The 17,836-nt window shown below is 42.0% G+C and overlaps 1 long non-coding RNA gene across 1 annotated transcript; it reads right to left on the bottom strand.

Moving 5' to 3' along the window:
* Positions 1-369: 369 nt before the first annotated feature.
* LOC125461701 (uncharacterized) lies at positions 370-9,823 on the bottom strand. The gene is made up of 4 exons (XR_007249538.2): positions 9,716-9,823; positions 4,944-5,114; positions 4,230-4,398; positions 370-1,448 (listed from the first exon to the last, which is right to left on the bottom strand). It is a non-coding gene; the product is annotated as an uncharacterized LOC125461701 (long non-coding RNA).
* Positions 9,824-17,836: the final 8,013 nt, after the last annotated feature.

Here is a 17,836-nt window from a genome sequence, read left to right as displayed (position 1 = left end):
CAATAGAAAGGAATCAAATTGACCCTGTGAAAGAGGACAGGAATCAGGGACATGTTGGGGAGAAGCGTTTCCAACTGCTCATCCAATGTTACACTTCAAGCTTTAACATGCTTATGGCTGGACCTTATTTAGCCCATAGGTTATATTAGCGCATAATTTACTACTGCGAGTCATTGAATAATGCTTCTTGTAATTTTGTCTTGTCCTTATCTTTTTTTCTGTGAAAAGTTGCTGAAAGTGTAGACTGAGTGTTGTTTGTTTGATATATTTAATTAACTCTGAGCCACGTGGAGATGCAAGTCCTTTAATAACAGCATAGGACAGACAACATAGAACATTACAGCGCAATACAGGCCTTTCAGCCCTCGATGTCACGCCGACCCGTGAACCCAATCTGAAGCCCATCTAACCTACACTATTCCATTATCATCCATATGTTTATCCAATGACCATTTAAATGCCCTTAAAGTTGGCAAGTCTACTACTGTTGCAGGCAGGGCATTCCATTCCCTTACTACTCTCTGAATAAAGAGCCTATCTTTGACTTCTGTCCTATATCTATCACCCCTCAATTTAAAGCTACGCCCCCTTGTGCTAGCCATCACCATCTGAGGAAAAAGGCTCTCACTATCCACCCTATCTAATCCTCTGATCATCTTGTATGTCTCGATTAAGTCGCCTCTTAACCTTCTTCTCTCTAACGAAAACAGCCTCAAGTCCCTCCGCCTTTCCTTGTAAGACCTTCCCTCCATACCAGGCAACATCCTGGTAAATCTCCTCTGCACCCTTTCCAATGCTTCCACATCCTTCCTATAATGCGGTGACCAGAACTGTACCCAATACTCCAAGTGCGGCCGCACCAGAGTTTTGTACGGCTGCAACATGACATCATGGCTCCAAAACTCAATCCCACTACTAATAAAACCTAACACACCGTACGTCTTCTTAACAACCCTATCAACCTGGGTGGCAGCTTTCAGGGATCTATGCACATGGACACCGAGATCTCTCTGCACATCCACACTATCAAGAATCTTACAATTAGCCCAATACTCTGTACCCCTGTTGCTTCTTCCAAAATGAATCACCTCACACTTTTCCACAACTTAGTTCTGCAGCTTATTTATGTCGCTCTGTAACCTGCAACATCCTTCCGCACTATCCACAACTCCACCGGCTTTAGTTTCATCCGCAAATTTACTAACCCATCCTTCTATGCCCTCATCCAAGTCATTTATAAAAATGACAAGCATCAGTGGCCCTAAAACAGATCCATGCAGTACACCACTAGTAACTGGACTCCAGGATGAACATTTCCCATCAACGACCACCTTCTGTCTTCTTACAGCTAGCCAATTTCCAATCCAAACCGCTAAATCACCCTCAATGCCATGCCTCTGTATTTTCCGCAATAAAGAATAAAGCAAAGGGCTGCAGATGCTGGAGATCTGAAACAAAAACAGAAATTGCTGATGAAGAGTCACTGTTAACTCTACTTTCTATCCCCCAGATGCTGCCAAACTTGCTGAGCTTCACCAGCAATTTCTGATGTTAATTAGAATTTTATACAATACTTTAAAACATCCAAACCATGCTTCTTGCCCAGCTCCCAGCAGCCTGTGTGTTGTCTGTAACTCAAAACTAGTCCAGCCTGTCTCTGCCTCCCTAATCTGTTCTTCCTCTCACCCATCCCTTCCTCCCACCCCAAGCCGCACCTCCATCTCCTACCTACTAACCTCATCCCACCTCCTTGACCTGTCCATCTTCCCTGGACTGACCTATCCCCTCCCTACCTCCCCACCTATACTCTCTCCACCTATCTTCTTTTCTTTCCATCTTCGGTCCGCCTCCCCCTCTCTCCCTATTTATTCCAGAACCCTCACCCCATCCCCCACTCTGATGAAGGGTCTAGGCCCGAAATGTCAGCTTCTGTGCTCCTGAGATGCTGCTGGGCCTGCTGTGTTCATCCAGCCTCACATTTTATTATCTTGTTGTCTGTTTTTGCTTATTTCTGAGCCCACACTCATCCTTAAGTGTGAACATAGATCAGTTACCAGACAGGCACAGCTAAACTCAGAATAATTTAACACTATGTAGAAAATGCCCCAGAGAGGGGACACTAGAGACCCAGGACCAGAGTGAATAATAATCAGATTGAAGGATTGTGAAATGACCAATAGAAGAACTGAGAAAGAAGTACATTAGAATCCCTACAGTGCAGCTTGAAGCCATTTAGCCCATCAAGTCTGCACCAGACCTCCAAAAAGATCCCGCGCTATCCCTACAACCCTATTTTAACAGGGCTAATCTACCTAGTCTGCAATACCCTGGACACTAGAGGGCACTTTAACATGCCCAATCCACCTAACCTGTACAACTTTGGACTGTGGGAGGAAACCCACGCAGACACAAGAAGAATGTGCAAACTCCACACGGACATTTGTTCAAGGCTAGAATCGAATCCAAATCCCTGGCACCGAGGCAGCAGTGCTAACCACTGAGCCACTGAGCTGTTCCACTCACAGTGGGCCATTCAATGAGAATGGAGGTACAGAGCAGAAATAAAGGATGAAATCTTGGAGAGATTTCAGGGATCAGGATCATTTCGACTCCAAAGCGGCATCAGACGTGTGCCAACAGTTGGAACCTTCTGGAAGGCAGCTCCACCTCCATGTTCTTCATCCAATTAAGGATATCAGGTGGATATCTGACACAGGACATCAAATCGAAAGGCTCACAGCCCTGAACAACCAATCTGAGCGGAGCAGACACCAGTAAGGTAGGTAGGGCTCCTGAGGTTGTCTCAACATAGTAGTTGTCAACGAAGCATGAAAATATATTCAAAATAAATAGGCTGCGGCTTTTTCCCCTGGAGCATCAGGGATTAAGGATGACCCTATAAAAGTTTATAAAATCATGAGGGGCATGGAATAGCCCAGGTCTGTTCCCCAGGGTAGGGGAGTCTGAAACTAGAGGGCATAGGTTTAAGGTGAGAGGGGCAAGATTTAAAAGGGACCTGAGGGGCAATATTTTCATGCAGAGGGTGGTGCGTGTATGGAATGAGCTGCCAGAGGAAGGGCTGGAGTCTGGTACAATTACAGCAGTTAACATACATTTGGATGGGTACATGAATAAGAAAGGTTTAGAGGGTTACGGGCCAAATGCTGACAAATGGGATTAGGTCAGAATGGGATGTATGGTCAGCACAGACAAGTTGAACCAAAGGTTCAGTTTCCATGTTGTATGACTCTATGACTCTATACATGCAGTCATCAGTGACATCAGTGAGAAGGGGGAATATATAGTTATGGCCCTTTCATCCCAGTGGCTCTGTTACTGGGAATAAGCTCTGATGGCTACAATTCTGCTGCTGGGAAATTCCCTGCAGGTACCTGTTGGGCTCTAGCCTCAGAGGCGACCCCTCTGAGTGTGGAACTAATAATAAAATTGGATTTTAATTTCCCTAACAGACAACTTGCTTGGGTAGACCCCACCTTGTTATGACCGCGGCTGGTGTTTAGAATGCAGTACTGGCTTGATAGAATGTAGGTTTTATTTTTGCAATATGGTTACAGTGGTGGTCAGTCACTGAACATATTCAGAAGAGGCTGCCAATGTACATTTCACAAAAGAAAATCAAATTTCACTACATGCACACATTAAAAGCCCTCTTCTTCTTTCTGTAAAAACAGTGAAATGGTCTTGTTAGAAATATCAGAAATAAATATTCATTCCACCACAACAACCTTTACTCAAAGCTCAGTGAAGGGTCACCCTATATCCATTTCCTTGTTCAGTTACATAACAGTATTTGGCCTCTTTCTGGCCAACTTCCACACTTACTCAAAGCTGTGTCTTCTTGCTGAGATCCTTCAACAAACTGCTAACATAGCTCATTCATTTCTCAGCATCGATTCTTACTGATATTGAATGATTCAAGGCATCTTTTCTTGCCAAACCACTACAGAGACAGCTAAACTAACTGTCCCCTAGCTGCTAGAAACCTTCACTGATGAAGGGGCAGTGAATAAAAAGCTTGTGATTTCAAATAAACCTGTTGGACATGGTGTCATGTAGCTTCCGACTTTGCCCACCCCAGTCCGACACCGGCATCATGCTAGAAACCTATCCACTTGCTGAAACAAACCTGCATTTTCACAAAAATGAAACTATATCCCTGTCTCTCAACCCACACAATATAGAAATAGTAATCAAACTTCAAGCTGTACCTGGTATATATGTTCACTATAGGTCCAAACTTGCAAATAATAATATTATATTCAGAAGTTTCATCACAACCTCCAGCAAGATCAAGTGGAGGCAGCGATGTGACAATGCACGACTTTCAAACATTCCCAGTCCTTGCTCCACAGCTATCTTCACTGTCCTGATAAGATTCTATACAAAGACATGAAAACAAAAGATACATTATAAGAAAGAGCAAAGGCATTGGAAATGAAAAAGAAAATCACTTTAAATTTGAATTTAAGTTAGGCTTTTTTGAAATGTCCACAGGCAATTAAAACCTGAAGGAATGCAACTCCAAAGTTGTAATAGTCCACTTTCAGTAAAAGTGAAGTCACCATAGTCCTACTAGACCATAGGGCTGCTCTCTCACTACAGAGCGATGGCTAATGGTGGTTTAACCTGAGGGTCACCACACCTCTGACAAGGGGAGAGGTCGAACAGAGTTCTTTATGGTAACCTCAGCCAGTGTGGGAATTTAACCCATGCTGTTAGTATCACTCTGTATCAGAATCTAGCCATCTAGCCAACTGAGCCAATTGACCCTGTTCAACTTCAGTGCTAAAGATGTTGACTGATCTTAATTAACATTTATTATTTCATTAAAGGTTGGTTAGCCTGAGCTGAACAAAATTAACTTTCTGCGACAAGTTTATTTCATGTCTATAATTCAAATACAGCAACTTCACATCACTCACCATCTCTAAAGATAGGATGTCTGCTACCCTTAGCTGGTCCAGCTGATATGTAACTCCAGACCCACTTCATTGTGGTTAACTCTTAAATGTCCCATGAAATGACCACTCAATTCAAGAGGAAACAGAGATGGGCAACAAATGCTGAGATTTCAGTGACACCCACATTCCATGCTAGAATAAAGAAAGACAAGTCAATGCACCTCAACAGGATGTCTTGGAGCTATGCCATTTTGATGAAGCTGATTGTGGGCTACAATCTTTGGATTCCCAGGTTCAACAGCAAGTCTGGCTTCACTTGAAGCACTTACACGTAAATAATAAGTGTTTTTTGCCCCACTAATTCATTATTTTGACAGCACATTATGGACCGTTATAAAAATGTAAGGAAAGAAGGACAGTTTTTTTTGCAGGAGCCAGATTCATTGACAATTTATTGCATCCGAATTTGCCTGTGATTGTTTGAGCTGAATACATAATTTGCTTCCTTGTTTCATCTCGAACAATAATTGATTGCATGAAATGTGGATATCATTTCTTTCCCCCAATGCTTTAATTAACCGATAATAATGTCTTTAATTTCAAATCCATTCATTCATAAGCTATAAGTCTTTAATGACACAGCAGCAATAGTAAACTTTAAACCATTTGGGTACTGCTGATTTGTACTTATTCTGCCATTTAAGTTCTTTAATTAAGTTTCACCTCACGGTGTCTTTTTTTATCCATTTCATTTTAAATTGACATTTGTGTGTGATTTTTGTATCAGACTTGACTCGTTATAAGCTGATGATGGACCCTCTCGGCCCACTGTTGCAAATGTGAGTATTGCTTGCAAGCTCCAGCAATTAGGAAAAATAATTAAAACAAACGATATGCATGAGTCTTCAACAAATATTATTAATCAAAAGCCTACGACTGACTGGCAGACAAGTGTGCATCCATAACATCTAACTGAATGTCAGCTGTGAAATCTGATGGTTTGGGCTCTTCGGAAATAGAATAGCAGCAATTTTGTGAAATAAGGCCTCGGGTAATTTCCTACATATATGATTCAGAGGCAATGAATTTCACTGCAACATGTTTCTTTTCGGTTTTGAGCTATCCATGGCAATGCATCTGCGTGTGAATTTAATAAATGGCAGAAAATGGTGCAGTCAGGGGATTTGCTCATTAGCAGGGCTGCCCTGAACAAAAAAAAACGTAATGACTGTGCAGCTGGACATGTTGCTAATGGTAAATCCATGGTAATTGCATGCGAATTGTAAACTGTTTACCTGCTCTTGGACTGAAATGTATTCAAGAAAATTCCTGCTCAGTTACAGCATGCTGACAGTTTGTCAATGACACAGCGCGCCACTGGTTAGATTTTTGCTCAGAATTCACTATGCTGCCTGAGTTGGTCTGAGTCTGGCCACACCATAACCTGTCGATTATCCACGTGGTCACAAGATGGGGGGCAGCCCAGCGGCTGTCCCCTTGACCCATCAAGTCCACACCAACTCTCCAAAGGGCATCCCACCCCCACCCAGACCCACCCCATATTTCCCGAGGCTAACCCACCTAGCCAGCACATCCCTGGACACTGCAAGTAATTTAGCACAGCCAATACTAGCCTACACATGTGTGAACTATAGGAGGAAACCCACACAGACGCAGAGAGAACATGCAGACTTCATGCAGACAGTGACCCAAGGGTGGAATTGAACTCTGGTCCACTGAGCCACTGTGTCATGGGCTGAATGAAGCGGTATCTTGTAGTATGGCCTGTCAAAGTGCCTGTGAAGGGATTAACCAAATTAATCCAGGAAAATTGCTTGATATCACAAAGGGTTTCATTGTCAATTAGGAATTAAGTTTAAATGAACAATTTACAGGGGAAATAAGAAGAAACATTTTCACTCAATATGATTGGTGAGTTAATCACCAAAGAAGACCATGTAAACAGGCAATACCCAGGGGTCTAAATATGTAGTGGTGGTATCTCTCCCCCAGACCAGTTAGGGTTCAAACCCATTGTTTTTATTCATCCACAGATGTATATGTCACTACCTAGGTCAACATTTACTGCCTCTCCCTAATTTGTCCAGCAGGCAGTTAAGATTCAGTCACATTGGGTCTGGAATCACATGTGGGTTTTCCCTAAAGAATATTACTGAACCAGATGGGTTTTTCCCAACAGTCAGCAATGGTTTCAGGTCGTCATTAGAGTCACAGAGTCATAGATTCATACAGACCCTTCAGAAACAGACCCTTCAGTCCAATTTGTCCATGCCGACCAGGCATCCCCAATCTGACCTGGTCCCATTGACCAGCATTTGGCCCATATCACTCAAAACATTTCCGATACATATACCCATCCAGATGTCTTTTAAATGTATACCTCTGGCTGCTCGTTCTGTACATGTACCACCCCTGAGTGAAAAAGTTACCTCTCAGGTCCTTTTCTATCTTTCCCCTCCCATCCTAAACTTAGGCCCTCTAGTTTTGGACTCTATCTCTCTAGGAACACTAAAACTGGCTATTCACCCTTTCTATGCCCCTCATAATGTTATATAGCTAACACTCCAGGGGAAAATAGCTCCAGCCTATTCTGCCTTTCCCTATAGCTCAAAACATCCAGTCCTGGCAACATCCTTGTAAATCTTTTCTGAACCCTCTCAAGTTTAACAACATCCTTCCTATAGAAAGACAATCAGAATTATATGTAGTGGCCTTACCACTGTCCAGTACAGCCACAACATGACATCCCAACTCCCATACTCAAAGTTTTGACCAATAAAGGCAAGTGTGCCAAATGCCTTCTTCACTACCCTATTGGCATGTGGCTCCACTTTCAAGGAACTATGGCCCTGCAGCCTAAGTTCTCTTTGTTTGACAACACACCCCAGGGCCGTATCATTAACCTAGTAAGCCCTGACCTGGTTTGCCTTACCAAAATGCAACACCTCACATTTATCTAAATTAATCTACACCTTCCACTCATCAGCCCATTTGGCCTATCTGATCAAGGTCCTGTTGTACTCTGAGATAATCTTCTTCACTGTCTGTTACACCACCTATTTTGGCGTAATCTGCAAACTTACTAGCCGTGCCTCCTATGCTCACATCCAAGTCATATAAATAAATGACGAAAAGCAGTGGACCTAACACTGATCCCTGTGGCACACTGATTCCTGTGACAACTCTCCACCAACACCATCTGTCTCCTATCTTCATGCCAATTTTGTACCCAGTTGGCTAGCCCCACTGGATTCCATGTGATCTAACCTTACTAGCCAGTCTACCATGTGGAACTTTGTTAAAAACTTTGTTGAAGTCCTTATAAACAAGGTAGACTGCTCTGCTTTCATCGATCTTCTTTGTCACTTCTTCAAAGAACTCAATCAAGTTAGTGAGACATGATTTCCCAAGCACAAAGCCATGTTGACTATGCCTAATCATTCCCTGCCTTTCCAAATACATGTGAATCCTATCCCTCAAGATTGTCTCCAACAACTTCGCCACCACCGAAGATGTCAGGCTCACTGGCCTATATCTTAGAATCTTAGAATCCCTACAGTGTGGAAACAGGCCCCTCAGCCCAACAAGTCCACACTGACCCTCAGGGCATCCCGATAGTTCCCTGGCTTCTCCTCACCACCTTTCTTACATAGTGTCATCACGTCAGGCAACTCTAGTCTTCTGGCATCTCACCCAAAGCTGTTGATGATACAAATATCTCAGCAAGGAGTCCAGCAACCTCTTCTCTAACTTCCCCCAAAGCTCTGGAAAGCACATGAGCGGGAACCTTAATTCCATATTTCTTTTTAATATTGAATTCAAATTACACCATGTGCCCATGTGGGATTTGAACACAAGTCCCCAGAATGTTACCTGGGTCTCTGGATTAATAGCCTAACAATAACTCCACTCAGTTATCACCTCTCCTCCAATCTTACGATGTGATGGCCACAGAGGTGTGTCATTATATGTTTAAACAGTTTGATGAAAAAAAGACAATGAAATATGCTTTTAGTCTGAAAGGTTACTAATCAGTTCATTAGATCTGTGGGAAAGTGACTTTTGGGCACTTACTTGCATCCAGAGGTGTTATTCAGTTTCTAAAACCTGTTAGAACATAGAACATTACAGCACAGTACAGGCCCTTCGGCCCTCGATGTTGTGCCGACCTGTCATACCGATTTCTAGCCCATCTAACCTACAAGACCTTACTTTGCTAGTGCAATACAAGTGAAACTTGGTATCATATTGGCTCTTCTTTGCTTACTGTCAGAAATTCAATTAAGGAACGCATCATTTTACTAGGGGGGACTGTGAAAATCATTTGGTATTAGACCAGGTCTTTTCAGGTCATGGGCACTGCAGGCTTTTTCTCCCAGTTACTGATCTACACCTCCCGTTCCGGTATCCCACTTCTGGAAAATGTACCAATGCAAGGAGAGAAAAATCAGAAACAAAATAAAAACTATTTTTTTCATTATCTTAGAATGACCAAGAATTATATTGGAAGATGTCAGAGAGACCAGGTTCCAGATCTCCATTTATTTCAAGGTGGTACATGAGGAAAGGATTAGGGATTTGGTATTGATTTCTTCACAGGAACTGCAGTATAAACCAATGACAAGGAAGATGCCAAAGTAATTTAAGGTATTCTATTATTGGATTGTACTTTACTTCATAATGTAGGTGATGAGACAGTTTAGGGTTTTATATTGAATGATATTGAGCACAAAGGTATCACCAGACAAACAATAGGAGTTTCCAGCATTTACCATCAGGCAATAGTTTGCTTGATCAATGGCGCACGTCAGTTCCAAGACATTTCCATTTTACAACTGCCTCGATGTTCCCCTTTGATTCCTGGAATGCCAGGATTGATGCCTGAGGAGAGATTGGGTTGGATCAGATTAGATTGACTGAGTTTAGAAGAATGAAGGGAGATTGAGGAAATCTAAGAGAATCCCATAAAATTTCAACAGGTTTGATGCAGGATGGATGTTCCTGAAGGTGGGGGAGTCCAGAGCCAGGGGTCATAGATTAAGAATAAGGGGTAAACCTTTTAGAACTGAGATGACGAGAAATTTCTTCACCCAGAGAGTGGGGAACCCATGGAATTCATTGCTACAGAAAATGGTTAAGGCCATTGTGTTTTCAAGGAGAAGGATATTTAATCTTGTAGCTAAAGGAATAAAGAGACATGGGTTAAGGTTAGGGTTAAGGTATTGCACTCAAAGATCAGCCATGAATGGGCTGCTCCTAGCTCCTAGCTTGTATGTTTCTACATATACTTTAACCACAGAATGATGATTTTTACTGCTCGTGTGGCTGAAAAACCTGTGCGTGCCAAAAGTCAAGGTGTTGAATTTCTGGAAAGTTTCTATAATCTGCCACTATAGCTTTTGCTACACAAATCCCAGAGTAAACAATGGAAGGTTTGTAAAATCTCAGTGTAAACTACTGGCTCTGTGCCTATACCCTGATGTTTAAGTTATTCAGCAATAAGTAAACTGAAATGAATATTGCATGTCTTAAGAAAGAAAAGGAAAAGAAAATCAAACAGCAAATAAAACAGGTTAGCACCTCCATTAAAATAGCATTTAGAGGAACTTATTCTACAATTAAGCATTTGTAACCTCACATTGAGTCATTGAGCATTGCAACTGCCATCAGCCACAAGTGCTGAGTGCGTAATCCATCTCTGTCTCACTCTGAGGGCCCCAGCAACAAGATGGCAATAATTTGATTTACTTCACTTTATATCAAACCTGCTGAAGGCACTGCATGAGACCCAATGCATCCTGGCTGTAGAATTGAAAGTTTGTGCTGTGTTCCTAGCCAGGCTATTTCAGTACAGCTACAGACGGGCATCTAGCCAAAAATGTAGAAAATTTACCAGGTATGTCCCATCCACAAAAATTGGAAAAAGTTTGATATAATAGTTATTGCCCAAACAGTCTCTACACAATCATCAGTACATTGATTGATGGAGTTTGTTGGCAGTGCTATTGAGGTTATTTAGGGATGACCTGCTCACTAATACTCACAGTGGGTTAGAACATAGAACATAGAACATAGAACAGTACAGCACAGAACAGGCCCTTCAGCCCACAATGTTGTGCCGACCATTGATCCTCATGTATGCACCCTCAAATTTCTGTGACCACATACATGTCCAGCAGTCTCTTAAATGACCCCAATGACCTTGCTTCCACAACCGCTGCTGGCAACGCATTCCATGCTCTCACATGGTTCTACCAGTAAAATTCAATTCAAGCCTTTGCTAGCTACAACCTTGGTCCAAACATGTGCAAAAGAGTTTCACTTGAAGACGTGACAAGAAAGTGCCTGCCTTTGACATCAGGGCTGCTTTTATTTGAATGTGGCATTAGAGAGAACGAGCAAAAGTGGAATTAAAAGGTTGGAGTCATACTTGGCATAAAGGAAGATGAATTATTGAAGATGATTTATCTCAGTCCCAGCACATCGCTGCAGGAGTTCCTCAGGAGAGTGTCCGAAGCCCAACCATCTTCAGCTGCTTCATTAATGGCCTTCCCTCCTTCATAAGGTCAGAAGTGGGGATGTTTGCTACATATTGTGCAGTGTCCAACACCAGACACAACTCCTCAGATACCAAAGCAGATCCATGTCCATGTGCAATATGACTTGGATAATACCGAGCTTTGGGCTGAAACGTAGAAACTAGCTTGAGTGCCACACAAGTGCTTTCTCAGACTGGAAAACTTAATCATCTCCTATTGCACTTCAACAACATTACTGTTGCTGAAGTTCTCTAACTATCGACATCTGAAGGTTAATATTGATCAGGAATTTAAGTGGACTAACAATATAAATAATATTTCTACTATTAGAAACTATAACATCTCACTTTCTGACTTCCCAAAGCCTGTCCACCATCGACAGGCACAACTCAGGAGTGTGATGGAATTCCCTCCACTTGCCTGGATGGATGCAGCCCCAACAACACTCAAGAAGCTTGATCCATCGATTACTACATTTGGAATATTAAGCTAGTCTCAGTGATGATGACCATATCAGCTGCCATTCAGTTATGTAAAAAATGATTAAGTCCACTAATGTCCTTCATGGGAAGAAATAAGTTGTTTTTACCTGGTCTGGTCGTCGTGTGACTCCAGGCATTTGACATATCATTGACTCAGCTAGCCTTTGAAATAGCTCCAGTTAGCCATTCAAAGTGTCAATTAAAGATGGCAACAAGTGCTAGCTCTGTCAGTGACTCCACATACCATGAGAGAACAAAGAAAGAAAACATAAAGCATCCCATTGATTGACAGACATGAAACATGCACTTCCTCTGTCTCCTGTGGTACCAAATTGTACAGGACATAGTGCAGCATTCGCCAAGTCTCCTTCAACAACACCTTCGGAACGTGTGGCCTTTACAACATAGAGAAGAACAGGGGCAGCAGGCTATTTTAACATTATCGCCTTCAAGTTCCTCTCCAAGTCACGCAACCATGTCGCTTGGAAGCATATTACCATTCCTTCGTTAATACTGGATTAAGGTTATGGGACTTCTTTCCTATCAGCACTCTGCACATGCCTACACTGGAAGAATTGCAGTGGGGTCAGTATGATATTTTACCATCACCTACATCAACATAATTAAGAATGGACAATAAATGGTCCTTTATCAGTGACACATCTCAAAGGCAAATGAATACGCACTCCCTTGATTATTCTTGCTTAGAGCATGAATTAATTATTTCTGCTCTCTTGGCATTTATAAAAGGTTTAGAAGAAAGCTTTTATGTTGTACAGTCAACTGGCATTAATAAAATTTTGATGGCCCTGATATTCCAAACAGGGTCTGTAAGACATATTCTTGACCCTGAGCAAAATAAAAATGATCTATTCCTTGATAGGGGGCTCCTGGTAAAAATCTGTCCAGGAATTGAGCATCGGAGAAATGGATTGTAGAATCCACATTCTGTCTTATAGTAGTGAGTTGCTGCTTTCTGTGTTTTAAGTGACCCACAGCACTTTGACAGTCCCTAGAACGTATAGGTATATTGAACAAATACGGCATTTGGGTGACAGTTGGACGAGTAAGGTATCGTGCTGGTTGGGTGAGATTGTTAAAGTGGGTAAGTTGCCAGGTAAGTGAATGACTGCCTAAGGTAGGCAGGGATCAGGTCAGGCAAGAGGATGGTTGTCAAGTTGGAATTGGGTCGGGGTGCCTTGTGTCTCATTGGGTTGGTTCAGGGGATTCGGATTGCCAGTTTCAGGAGATGTGGCAGCAGGTTGAGGGAGATGTTGAGTCTTGTGGGATTGGATTGTGTTAAGAGGGGGATTGGGTCAAGGTGAGGGGCTGCGGTCAGGGAAGTGTATTGGGGGTGGAGGTGTAGGTTAGTGGTGAGTCAAGCATATTTACTAAACTGCATAAAAGTGCACACAACCAAGGTATCGTGTTCAGTTTTGGAATCTACAATGATAGAGGGGATGTGATCGCACTCAAGAGAGTGCAGAGGGAGATTTCCCAAGATGTTGCTTGGACTGAAGAGTTTTAGTGATGAATGGAGATTGGACAGACTGGAGTTGCTTGCCTTAGCGTGGAGGAGACTGAAGGATGGCAGAATTGAGATGTATAAAATGATGAGAAGCATAGAGAGGATAGATGGGAAGAAACATTTCTTCCTGAGGGAAGGGTCAATGACACAGAGATAAAGATTCAAGGTTAAGGGACAGAAGGTTTAGAGGGGATATGAGAAAAAGTATTTTCACTCAGAGGGTAGTGAGAAATTGGAAGTCACTGCCGGTAAGGATAGTAGAGGTAGGAACCCTCAGAACATTTTAAAATGTATATAGATGTGTACTTATTATAAAAGGCATCCAGGGCTGTGGGCAAAGTGCAGGAAAATGGGATTAGAATGGCTAGGCGGTTGTTTTTGACCAGTGCAGATTTGATGGGCTGACGGGCCTTTCTGTGCTGTAGTCCTCAATGAATGTAAGGGTTACCCAGAAGGTAGGTTAAGATTTTAATCTTCTAATTTATCTTGGCTTCTCAACCAAGTTGGAACACTCCAGTCTTTCTAACTTTAATTGATTGATTGATTGATTGCTTTTTTTGTGACATGTACCAAAGCGCATTGAAAAGCTTTAGTTATGAGTAGTACAGATGGCTTTTTGAGAAGGTTCCTGATGCAAGAGTACTTAACTTTGGAAATTTCAATTTCTAAGATAATTCCCATAAAATTAGCTATGTTGAGCTACATGATCTCAATGTATATCTGCAGTCTCCACTGTTTCAATGATTCTCCAGCAATTGGAATAGCTAGGCCAATATCTTAGTTTTAGCCTTGAGTAAAGTCAGGCATTAATTGGCAACTGTAAGAAGGATTGAAGCTGGAGACTTTGGAATTTTTTTACATGAAACATTGTGGTTATCAAGTTGTCCCGACATGAAACGTTTAATTAAAAACTAATTATCAGCTCCCCATTAACTCGGTTGCTGAGTCAATCAATCTCTACAGTTCAAACACATGATACTGTGCTGCACTTAATTGACTCATCATAGCAAATGATGGGCTGGGATTGTACAGATTGGTCTCTTTATCTTTACTCCAAAGTCAGCTATTACTCCTATTAATGAACACTATCTAATGGTCTTTGTTGAATAATATCAGCGACAGAAAGAGAATAGGGTTGGGTATCAACGTTGATAACATCCCTAATGAAATATTGTACCAAGCTTCCATCTTAAAGATCACTCTTGTGACAAATGGTAGCGCTCCTACTTCAAAGCCAGGAGATCTGGGTGCAAGTCTCCCCTGGTCTAGAGGTGTGAAATAACATCTCTGAACAGGTTTAATTAGAAAATATCTTGCTTACTCCCAAAGATTAGCCCTTAGAGAGAAGTGATAGAAGGTGTATTTTGAGTTATACAACAGTGATTAATAAAACACAATCAGGAAAGGGAAACTTAAAAAGAAAATGAGAGTGTGAAGAGTATTAGTGAATGGAGCCACGGGTTGATGCTGATTTTTATAGAAAATTTCTTGTTTGTTTTTTGTTGACAGACCTGAGTGTGATGTCCAGCAGGTACTGAAGAATCATACACAATGTTCAAGAGAGAAAGTCCAAGAGGAAATAATGTGAGACTAAATAATTAATGATTTCTCCGACTTTAACTGCACTGTTCAATTAAAGGGATTCTGTGCCTTTAAAAATGTGCATAAAAGAGATTGCAAACATGATCTGTCACATAAAAAGTATGTTTCAATGCTTAATGGTATTCCATACCACGTTGTGAAACATACTTATCAGTTCAACGAGCAAGGTCAATGCAGTGCCCACAAAGTGAAGAAACCATGAATAAATAAGATTCTGTTTCATGTGTACAACATTTCACAGAGAGGCATTAAATATTCAGTTTAGCGTGCTTACTGCCTTTTCATTAAATTAAATTTTGTGAAGATGTCTTGTAAAGTTTTTTTAATCAGTTTTTTTCATCCTTTCATGCAGCCAGTGGGCTTTGTTGGGTTATTGTTCTCAGGTACCTTTCTGGAGTAGCTGTTGTGTGTGTGTGTGTGTGTGTGTGTGTGTGTGTGTGTGTGTGTGTGTGTGTGTGTGTGTGTGTGTGTATGTGTGTGTGTGTGTGTGTGTAAGTGTGTGTGTGTGTAAGTGTGTGTGTGTGTGTGTGTGTGTGTGTAAGTGTGTGTGTGTGTGTGTGTGTGTGTGTGTGTGTCTGTATGCATGTAGTTACTATAAAAGGAATGCCTTAGCCAGAGCCATTAACCACATAGGCACAGAATATTTTCAGGAAGGGAATAAGTACTAAAAATATTTCCACCTCCCAGATTATGGTTAGTGAAGCTACATGAAACATTTCTACTGGCAACGTGGATGAAAACAGCCAACTAGGCACAGATTGGGATCTGTTGTTGTACCATCCTGTTTCATCCAATTTATCAAAAGCCTTCGCTCCATCATCATCAGATATAACCGTTGATGATTGTACAATTCTCATGTGCAGAATTACCTGGACAACACGCACACTTTGGCCGACAGGTGACAATGTTCGTACCACACAAGTGCCAAGTAATGACCATCTCCAGCAAGAGAGAATCTAATCATCTGTCCGTGACATTCAATGACATTATCACCACTGAGTCCCTACTTGGGGTTACAACTGACCAGAAATTGATCTCTGACCTACTAAAGGAGCAGGTCAGGGACTGTGCAATGTGCAGTATGTCCCCAAGGACTGCCCATCATCTACAAGGCACAAGTCGGGGGTTGATGGAATTCTCTCCCTTTAGCTGGATGAGTGCAGCTCCGACAACACTCAAAAAAAGCTTATCAACAACCAGGACAAAGCAACCGCCTCGATGCTATGCAATGCGATATTGTCAACATTCACTCCCGTCTTCACCAAAGCAGCAAGATAGCAGTGTGTATCATTGCAAGATGCTTTGCAGCAAATCACCAAGGATCCCCAAACAGCACCTTCCAAACCCATGACCTCTACCATACAGAAGGACAAGGGCAGTGGATAAATGAGAAAATGACCATCTGCAAGTTGCCTCCAAGTCACACAATGTTCTGACATGGAGCTACATGGGCATCCCCAATTTATGAACATCCAGCATATGAATGCTCATACTTACAAACACAATCCCATGCATGGTTATAATTTTAAAGACCCAACATACAAACATTCCCTATATTGATGAACAGCTGTGTCCCATTGTCCTGCACTGTGCTCTGATTTGAATATAATTTGACTTGCAAACAGACTCCAGAATGGAGCCTGTGCATTATCTGAGGACTGTCTGTACATCACTATTTCTTCTGTATCACTGGGTCAAAATCCAAGAACTCCCTTCCTAATAGTAATATGGATTCCCTGACAGACATGGACTGCAGCTGTCTAAAAAAGTGTCTCCCCAATACCTTATCTGGGGTATTTAGGAATGGGCAATAAGTTTTGTCCTAGCTAGTGACACCTACATTCCATGAAAGAATAAATTTAATAGAAGACCCACTCACAAACGCTAAGGAAACTGTGTAGAGTGTAATTATCAGGTTAGGAAATAGGAACAGTTGGTCAAGTGCAATTACTAATCCAAGATCATTGAATCCCTACAGTGTGGAAGTAGGCCTTTTGGCCCATCGAATCCATACCACTCCTCAAAGAGGATCCAAAGCAGACCCCGACCCAATCCCTGTAACTCAGCATTTCCCATGGCTAATTCACCTAGCCTGCACATCCCTGAATACTATGGGCAATTTAGCACAGAGTCATAGAGTCATACAGCATAGAAAAAGAACCTTTGGTCCAACAGGTCCTTGCTGACCACAATCCCAAAGTAAGTTATTCCTACTGCCTGCTCTTGGCCCATATCCCTTCAAACCTTTCCTATTCATGTACTTATCCAAGCATCTTTTAAATGTTGCTTTTGTACCCATGTCCATCACCCAGTGTAAAGCTGGATGAACCCAGCAGGCCAAGAAGCATCAGAGGAGCAGGAAAGTTGATGTTTCAGGTCGAGACCCTTCTTCAGGCATACTTTAGACCATTGGGGCTGATCCGGTTACATAGGCAGGTACTCAGAAAGGTAATGAGGCTGTAGTACTTGGTTTGCTTTAGGATGTGGTCAAGCAGTTTCAGGGCCGAAGAAAGTACAAGAGGGATGCACTGGGAGAGGGATGACCTGAGATTTTTCCAGAGGGCCATAGAAGAGGTTTCACAGTGGGGTTAACATTGATAGGGTAGTAGAAATTGCTGATGCTGGAGAATCTGAGATAACACAGCGTGAAGCTGGATGAACACAGCAGGCCAAACATCATCAGAGGACCAGGAAAGTTGACATTTCGAGTCGAAACCCTTCTTCAGGCATACTTGAGCTTCA

Source organism: Stegostoma tigrinum, chromosome 20, assembly GCF_030684315.1.
Source record: "Stegostoma tigrinum isolate sSteTig4 chromosome 20, sSteTig4.hap1, whole genome shotgun sequence".
Classification (NCBI taxonomy): domain Eukaryota; kingdom Metazoa; phylum Chordata; class Chondrichthyes; order Orectolobiformes; family Stegostomatidae; genus Stegostoma; species Stegostoma tigrinum.
The sequence above is the reverse complement of the archived record's forward strand: the minus strand, read 5'-3'. Positions and strand labels throughout refer to the sequence as shown.